Raw genomic sequence first — 9,126 nt, 5'->3', positions numbered from 1 at the left:
CTGGCAAATAATCCAGAAAATGCATAATTCCCACAAACATAATTAAGTTAGCAATTCATGTGTAATTTGGCAATATGCTTGCTAATCAAATAATGACTTAAATTGCTTGTGGAATTTTTAAAGGAAAATTTACTTCATCATTTAATAAAGATGTTCCTTGGAGGCCAATTTTTTTAAAGAATTTTGAGGCAAATAAAACTAAGGTCAAAGTATTATCTCTAAGCCTATGTCACAACAGGTATTCAGAGTCCATTATTTCCCCTTTAATGATCCAGCTACCATCCCCACACAGTCTCTGTCTCCCGTCTCTCAATCTCTCTCTCAACCAACTCAATCATACACACACCCATTTATATACATACTTACTTACACCTTCCTCCTAGTATTTCTCAGTTACCTGTGAATTCCAACAGTGCTTTGCCTGCATGCTGTCATGCTCTTCGCTTCCACATGTAACTCCATTTGTATAACGGCACCACTGGAATCATCGAATGATATCCGTGTAGACTGTTGGTATCAGTCCCTGTGTGTAAGTTGGTATCCCAACTCCGACACCTACTATCTATGTGACTTCAGGCAAATTAGTTAACTTCTCTGAACCTCTGTTGCTGCATCTGAAACTGGCATAACAATAGTACCTAGCTCATGCTTAATACTGAGCATCAACTTTGCACCTGACATTGTTCCAGGTGCTAAAGATACAGCAATAAAAAAAGATGAAATCCCTGCTCTCAGGAGACTTACATTCTAGTGGAGAGGAAATGAATCTCAAGCAAACAAATAAGATAATTTCAGGTAGGTGCTATTAAAGGTAAAACGCATTGGGACGCCTGGGTGGCTCAGTCAGTTGAGGGTCCAACTTTGGCTCAGGTTGTGATATCACGGTTCATGGGTTTGAGCCCTGCATCGGGCTCTGCGCTGACAGCTCAGAGCCTGGAACCGCTTTGGATTCTGTGTGTGTCTGTCTCTGTCCCTCCTCCATTCACACCCTCTCTCTCTCAAAATAAATAAATAAATAATAAACATTTAAAAAAAGAGAGAATACGTTTCCTTTAAAAAATAAATAAAAGGTAAAACACAGTAATGTGAAAGAAAGGTAGAAGGTGATAGCCAGCCTCAAATATGGCTACTGATGATCCTTGTCTCCTGGTATTCCTGCCCTGTGTATCCTCACCACAGTGAATAGAGCTGACCAAGATAACCAATAAGATGCTCTGGAAATGATGGTATGTGGCTTCCAAAAGTAGGTCAGAAAAGACCCTGCAGTTTCTACACTGCTCACTCTTGGATCTCTCTTGGGGGAAGCCAGCTGCCATGTTCAAATAGAACATTCAAATAGTCTCATGGACAGTCCTATTGAAAGAGGTGCCAGTATCTGGTGCCTACTGCTATGTTGGAAGTGATGACTACAGACAGAGGAAACTCATAAAAGTCACCAAGTCATACTCAGTCAGCCAAGCTGCTCTGGAATTCTGACCCACAAAAACTGTGAGACTAAATTTTTGTTGTGGTTTGAGGTGACTACAAGTTAAAGTAAGTTGTGACACAGCAACAGATAATGAATACAGGGAGCTTTAGCTAGGATGGTCAAGAATGGCTTCAGTGAACTTCACCGAGCTCTGGTTATTATGAAGATGAAATAAATAAGGTGTACCAAATGCCTAGCACCAGGTCATGCTTTTAGTACATGATCAGTAAACATTAGCAATGGTTATTCCTATTATTTGTGGTGAAATCAGTCTTTACCCAACACTCTCCTATTACCGATAAAGAGCTTGGGATCTAGAGAATTTCAGACATTTGTCCATATCACACAAAGTAAAAGTCAGTTAACTTCTAGCTTCTACTAAAACCTAAGCTAGACCTTTCTTATAAGCTTCTTATACACTCATATATTTGTCTCTTTCCTCCTCGCACAAAATCTGTTGAAGTGAGGATGTGACAAGTCTGCATGCAGATTAAGGCTCTAGGGAGTCTGCTCTACTGTCCCTGGTTGACAGGGCATGGGACAGAGAGAAAGTGGGAGTGGCACATGCAGGAGAAGCTATTTGATGGCTTACCCATAAGGACCCCTTCAGAAAGCGATGGTCACCACCAGACAAGCATTTCTGAATTCATGTGAAATGTTCTCTTCTTTGTTAATTGCTGTTGGGAACCCAATAGCAATAATTTGATGCCAATCACCTGAAAGGCCATGGGGAAGAGGAAAGAGAGAGAGGCAGATTGTCTGCAAAGCCCATGAGCCTATCTGTGCCTCAGCCTAAAAGATCTTCTCAGAACAGCCTGGCTCCCATATGCTGCTGTTCTCATCTTTCTGTGGGGTAAAGGATGCGGCCCACTTTCGTCTCTTGGTGGCTGCCATGCCCATTCTCTCCCTGGGCATTCTGTCCTCCCCTTCACCCCCAGGACCAGCTGTGGAGTAGCACATGTCCACCATACCTCCCTCTTTCCTTATATCCTTCAAAGATAAGCCCACAGGCTCTGATTGTTAGAAAGAGTTCACTGCTAGTCACTATACAGAAATAGACAACAAGCAAAGAAAATAACCAATGTGGGACAAATTATAAAGATGACAGAATCTTTTGATGTGGCCATATCATTCCCTTCCTCAAAACCTTTAGGTGACTTCATGTCACTGACAGAATATATCCCAAGCTCTTTAAAGAGGCACACAAAATCTTCCAAGATTTTCGGGTGCCTGGGTGGCTCAGTCGGTTAAGAGTCCGACTCTTGGTTTCGGCTCAGGTCATGATCTCACAGTGTGTGAGTTCGAGCCCCGCATCGGGCTCCGTGCTGACAGCACAGAGCCTGCTTGGGATTCTCTCTCTCTCCCTCTCTCTCCCCCTCCCCCACTCACTCTCTCTGTCTCTCTCTCAAAAATAAATAAATAAAACTTTAAAAAAATTAAAAAAAAAATCTTCCAAGATTTTGCTTGGGTTCAAGTCCCTACTCTGCACTTGCCAGCTATGTGCCCTCGAGCAAATTACTTATTTCTTTGTGCCTCATTTTCTTCTAATGTAAAAGGGGAACAATGATATAAGGTTGTTGTGAGCATTAAATAAGTTAATATGTATAAAACCTTAGGTCAGTATCTGGCACGAAGTAAGTGTGCAATAAATGTTATCTATTACCACTACTGCCATTATTATTATGACCACCTCTGCAAACTGACCTGTTGTTCTCTTCCTTACACTTGCTTGAAGATCCCTCACATATGTACCAACTTTCCAATCGCCTCCATGCTCTTTTGTTCTATTCTCCTGTATCTAGATAGCCTTTACCCTCCCCTAAGACTGGCTCACCTCTAGGTCATTAGAGAAGATGCTACTTAAGCAAACCTACATTGGAAAGCATTCCGTGACCGTTTTCTCATCACCTCAAGCTGACTCAGATACTTTCTTCTGTGTTCCTATAACATCCTATTCATAACTCTATCATTAAGAATATAAGTGTGTGTTTCAATCTTCTAGAGCTGAATAACAACCTATTCCAAAGCTGAATGAATTAAACTAGTAGCCATCGTATTTGCTCATAATTCTATGGGTCAAGAATTTAGGCAAAGCTTAGTTGGGTGGTTCTTCTGCCCCAACTGGCATCAGCTGAGGTCATTCACTTAGCTAGCTGCTGAGCTAAACAGAAAGCATACAAAGGTTTTAGTCACATGAGTTGTGCCTCAGTGTTTTCTCCCACTCTTGCTGCATGTGGCTAATTTGGGCTTCCTCACAGCATGGTGGTCTTAGGTAGACAGACTCTGTACATGGTGGCTGGTTTCAAAGAAGCAGCATCCCAAGAGTGGCAAAAGTGAGACGGTAGACCTCTTAAGGCCCAACCTTGGAAGTTATGCAACATTTCTTCCACCACATCCTACTGGTCAAAAGCTAGTGACAGGACAAGCTCAAATTCAGGGAAAGGAATAAAAGGACCTTAGAGCCATCTTGAAGTTACCACCATAGGCTCCCTCTCCTAATAAGATTCCGAGCTCCTTGAAGGCAAGGAGAGAAGTCTATTAGTCTTGGTATCCCCAACACCTAATTGGGAAGACAGTTTGGTACAGAGCAGGCACTTAACAAGCTGTTGCACTGAACTCCCACACAAACATGGGAAAGCTCTAGAGGAGGATGAGCTGGCCTAACAAAACCCTCAAGGCGGCTCTGAGAGGAGCTGCCAGAGCCTCCCACCCACAACCTCTGCTTCTTGTCAAATCCATCTGCAGTTTATTCCTGGCACAACAAGGTGTGCAGGCAATGCCAAAGTCACTAATCAAGTACCAGTGTCTCTTACTTGCCTTAGCATGGAGAAAAGGCAGAAGTGAAAGAGGTTAGTATAATTGGAATGTGCTACATGCCTATCTAAAGGACAGATAAAATATGAAATGTGTCTGTGTAAACATTTCCAACTCCAGTGCTTTAGGGATCCGGAGCATCCCTAACCAAGAAAACTCTCAATTCTTTTTATTTGGGAAAAACCCTCCCCCAAACCTCACGCAAACATTAAAAGCCAGTGGCTAGACCATGAGATTCACTTATTAATTCCCTAGAGAAAGCTCTGTTGTTTTTCCTATGGCTCATGGCAGCAGCCTGAGATTACTGCAAGAATGCCAACCTCCCAAGACCAGGTGCCGGGGCAGAGACATAGAGAGGTGAGGGTATGAAAGTGAGTCAGCTCAACCAATAATTGTCTGTAGAGAAAACGTCCAGACCTTGTCTACAGCCAGAATTGGCACAGGCCTCAATTTTTAATGAGCAAACCATTGGGAGGAAAATAAATACAACTTTAAAATATCTGAGTAAGCAGATTTGCTTCTTTGTTCGTCTTAGTGGCCCGTGTCCTCGCCAATGGGATGGATCAGATCCATTTCTAACCTGGGATCCCAGACAGCCAGAACTACCTGAGGGGAACAACTACAGTCAGAGTTCACCTGGTACCCAGCAAAGGTAGGGAAGCTGGGGACAACTTGGCAGATGCCAGCCATCCCGAAGACAATCACTTATACAAGTTAGGAGTGCTCTGGATGGCTGAAAAAGTGTCCCATTTAGCAAATTCTGGAATCCCTGAGAGTGACAAGTATTGCCTAAATCACCATCTTGTCTTCTTATGCGCAACCAAGGGTATGGAAGACACCACAGGAGAGGGGAACGTACAAATCCCCTTCCTTCACGTTACAAGCTTGGAAGAATCCTGGCAGCTGTAACATGTAGGAAAGCAGGTTAGGAAGGGGCCATGTTCCATATTCCTTAGGTTCTTCCCTTCCTCTCGGAAACTAGATTATAAAGTGAGAGACCCGTGCCAAACATTGATCTTTCCATTAAACAGATATCTTGTAGGCACCTGCAACATATCAGGCCCTGTTCCAAGCTGGAGACAGCAAAGAACCTAAGAGATAGTTGTCTGCTCTATTGGAATTTTTGAAAAAGCAAACAAGAAGGCAATTTCAGATCACAATAAATGACATGAAAAGAAAAACTTAGGAGAATGGCAAGTGTGATAGAGAATGGCTTTTTCAGGAAGAGAACACCTCTCTGTAAAGATGGCATTTGGAGTTGGGCTTCCAGTGATGACAAAGAGAGAGGCCATAATATAGGAGAGAAGAGCCTCAGGCAGAGGGAACAGCAAGTACAGCCTTGAGACAGAAATGGACTTGATGTCTTTGAGGAACAGAATGAAGGCCATGTGGAAATAAGAAACACTGTGAAATAAAGTAGGTGAGATACATGGGCTCCATCATGCAGGGCCTTGTATATCCTAGTAAAGCAGTCGGATTTTCTCTTACTCCACATTTTGCCTAAATATTTTTGCATGTTCTTTAAAACTATATTGCTTCCTTTACCAGACACAAAGATGTTCCAAAGCAGACGTCCTCAAAATGTGGCCCCAGACCAACAATATTGGCATCGCTCTAGGAATTTGTTACAAATGCAAAGTCTTAGGCCCCAACACAAACTTGCTGAATCAAAATCTCTGGGAGTGGAGTCCGGCATTTTATGTTCGGTAAGCCCTCCAAGTGATTCTGATGCATGATAGTTTGAGAACCACTGCTCCAGAGAAAAGAACTTTCTAAATTGCTGAAACTTCCTTAAGTACAAACACATTGTTAAAGAAGACAACTAAATATATATTATGTATTTTCGTGTGATTCCTGTGTAAAATAAAAATGGAAATAACAGTACATAGATTCTGTTCTGATCTTTTCTGGACAATTCATGATCCTCATTATGTGGATTCTGATACAATTATGTTCTTAGGGTCTAGGAAAGCAAATAAAGCTGCTTGGCTCTAAAATTTAATTGCCCAAGGTGGCTATTCTTTGGAAGTTTTTGTGCTTGCTTTTTATAGTGGCTCTATAGCTTTCTTTGTGCTTAAGCATTCACTTTACTTAATAATAAATGTAATAAAAATAGTTATGTATTAAGAATTTACTATATAACAGAGACCTGGCTTCGATAGCACTGTGAGTAGATATTATTACCATTAAAGAAAAAGAAAACGGGCTCTGAAAGGTGAAGTCCTATGCCCAAGGATGCAAAGCCAGCAAAGGGCAGGGCTGGTATTCAAACCCAAGCACATTAGTTAATTATCTATTACTCAGCAACAAATGAGTCCAAACTAAGCAGCTTAAAATAGCAAGCATTTAAAACAAACAAACAAACAGCAAGCACTTATTACCTCACATCTTTTCTTCTTATGAGGCAACCAAGGATGTAGGGATACCCCAAGGAGCAGGGAAGAATGAAAATCCTTTTCCTTCACTCTGAAAATATCTGAACATGCATATACACACACAGCAACAAAACAAAACAAAACAAAACAAAACAAAACAAAACAAAGCAAAACAAAAACAGAAAAGCAAGGAGACAAACCTCATGGATGAAAACCAAGAAAACACAGCCTTAGAGTGCAGAGACTCAGATATTAGAGTTTCTACATACTTCAAAAAAAAAAAGCTATACTTAATTTGTTGAAAGAGATGAAATTCAACCTTGAAATTTTTATTATTATCTTTTTAATGTTTATTTATTTTTGAGAGAGAGACAGAGAGAGAAAGACAGAGGATGAGCGGGGGAGGAGCAGAGAGAGAGGGAGACAGAATCTGAAGCAGGCTCCAGGCTCTGAGCTGTCAGCACAGAGGCCGATGTGGGGCTCAAACTCATGAACCACGAGATCATGACCTGAGCTGAAGTTGGACACTTGACTGACTGAGCTACCCAGCCCCACTCAACCTTGAAATTTTTAGCAGAGAAATGAAAACTGTTTTTTAGAAAGAGCCACCAAAGGGCCACCTGGGTGGCTCAGTCAGTTGAGCATCCAACGATTTTGGCTCAGGTCACGATCCCAGGGTTGTGGGATCGAGCCCCATGTCAGGCTCTGCACTGAGTGTAGAGCCTGCTTAAGATTCTCCCCCTCTCTCTGCTTCTCTCCTCTGCTCACGTGCACTCTCTCTCTCTAAAACAAAATAAGAAAAAATTAAAATTAAAAATTAAAATTAAAAAAATTTTTAAAGAGTCACTGAAAATGCTAGAACTAAAATGTAATAAACAATTAAGATACATATGGAATATATTAAATCTACATATGAATAGATTTAATAATCAATTACACATAGACAAAGAATTTTAATATGGAAGAAAATATCCAGAATGAAGCATGGAGAAGAAAAATTAAAAGAGATTATAGGAGACGTAGAATAGCACTTTCTAAATGAATTATTTTAAATATCCAAAATTTCATAAACTGATAAACTGATAGTTCTATCTCTCTCTCTCTCTGCCTGTCTCTCTCTCTCTCAAAATGAATTTAAAAAAGATATAAGAGTTCTAAACTTGTATGTAACTAAAATACATAGCTTCAATTTTATTAACTTCTTTGAGATCTGATAGGTCAGACAAAAGTCAGTTCATATTTATAGGAGTACATATACATTTATAAAATTGATTTAACTGGCCTGTAAAAACACCACACCCAAGATCTGAAGAATATTCATTTATTTTATGCACCAAAATTATGAAGTTCTGAGCCTTAAAGTCAGCCCCAATGAATGTCACAGGACTGAAAGCACACAGAGTATGTTACCTCACCACAGTTGAATTAAGCTAGAAATCAATAACAAAACAGTATTCAGAAAATCACTTTCGGAAATTCTAAAATACAGTTCTAAATAAACCTACAGTTTCACAAAAGGAATCACAAATGGAAGCTAGAAAATATTTTGAACAGAGCAATTATAAAAATATGACAAATCAAAAACTTGATGCCGCTAAAGCTGTGCAAAAAGGAAAACTGTATAGCTTTGGACTTCCTTAATCCAAAAGAAGGCAGCTTCAAAAAAATCTATTTCAAATATTACACTTATTAAATCATGTGCTCAAACTCATCAATAATCAGGTAGATGCAATTAATACCTCAATGAGATTCTACTACAAACTCACCAGAATGGCTCTAACTCAAATGACTGACAATAGCAAATGCTGATGAGAATAATTAGCATATATACTCTTGGTTGAAATGTAAATTGGTACAATCGCTTTGAAAAACTATTTGATGATATTTAATACACACACACACACACACACACATCTGCACTTTTTGTAACTCAGGAATTCCTCATTTACAGTAAATTACAGTTACAGTCACAAGAAATGAATATACTTATGCATCCTGGAGGAGAGACATAAGTGTCTTAGGGGTCTGGGGGTACATAGAGGGGATAAAATCTCTGATAGGAAACATGAAGAGATGATAAAATTACAAAGCAGCCTTTTAGTTCGTTTTCTCCTCTCCTGGGAGACCTTGAATAGAAAAGCTGTGTGACTGAATGTTTTCCAGGTACTTAGTCATCTGGGAGCATTTACCGTATGGATCAGTATCCTGAATATTGTATTTACGTTGAAAATCCTGCTTTTTTCTTTTCTAGCTGTGTGAATTTGGGCAAATTCCTTAACTTCCCTTGGCCTCATTTATAAAATGGAAATGATATAAGGCTGATATTAGATGATTAACCTGCCTAACTGAGAGAAATGGTGACATGGTAACACACTTTTCCCTTCTCCCAAGGCAGGTACAAAGGAAAGGGAGTAGGGATTTGCCCAGAAGTCTGGGCTTTGGCCAAGAAGGAATCAAGAGATCTGTGAA

This window comes from Panthera leo, chromosome B1 (genome assembly GCF_018350215.1).
Source record: "Panthera leo isolate Ple1 chromosome B1, P.leo_Ple1_pat1.1, whole genome shotgun sequence".
Taxonomy (NCBI): Eukaryota; Metazoa; Chordata; class Mammalia; order Carnivora; family Felidae; genus Panthera; species Panthera leo.
The sequence above is the reverse complement of the archived record's forward strand: the minus strand, read 5'-3'. Positions refer to the sequence as shown.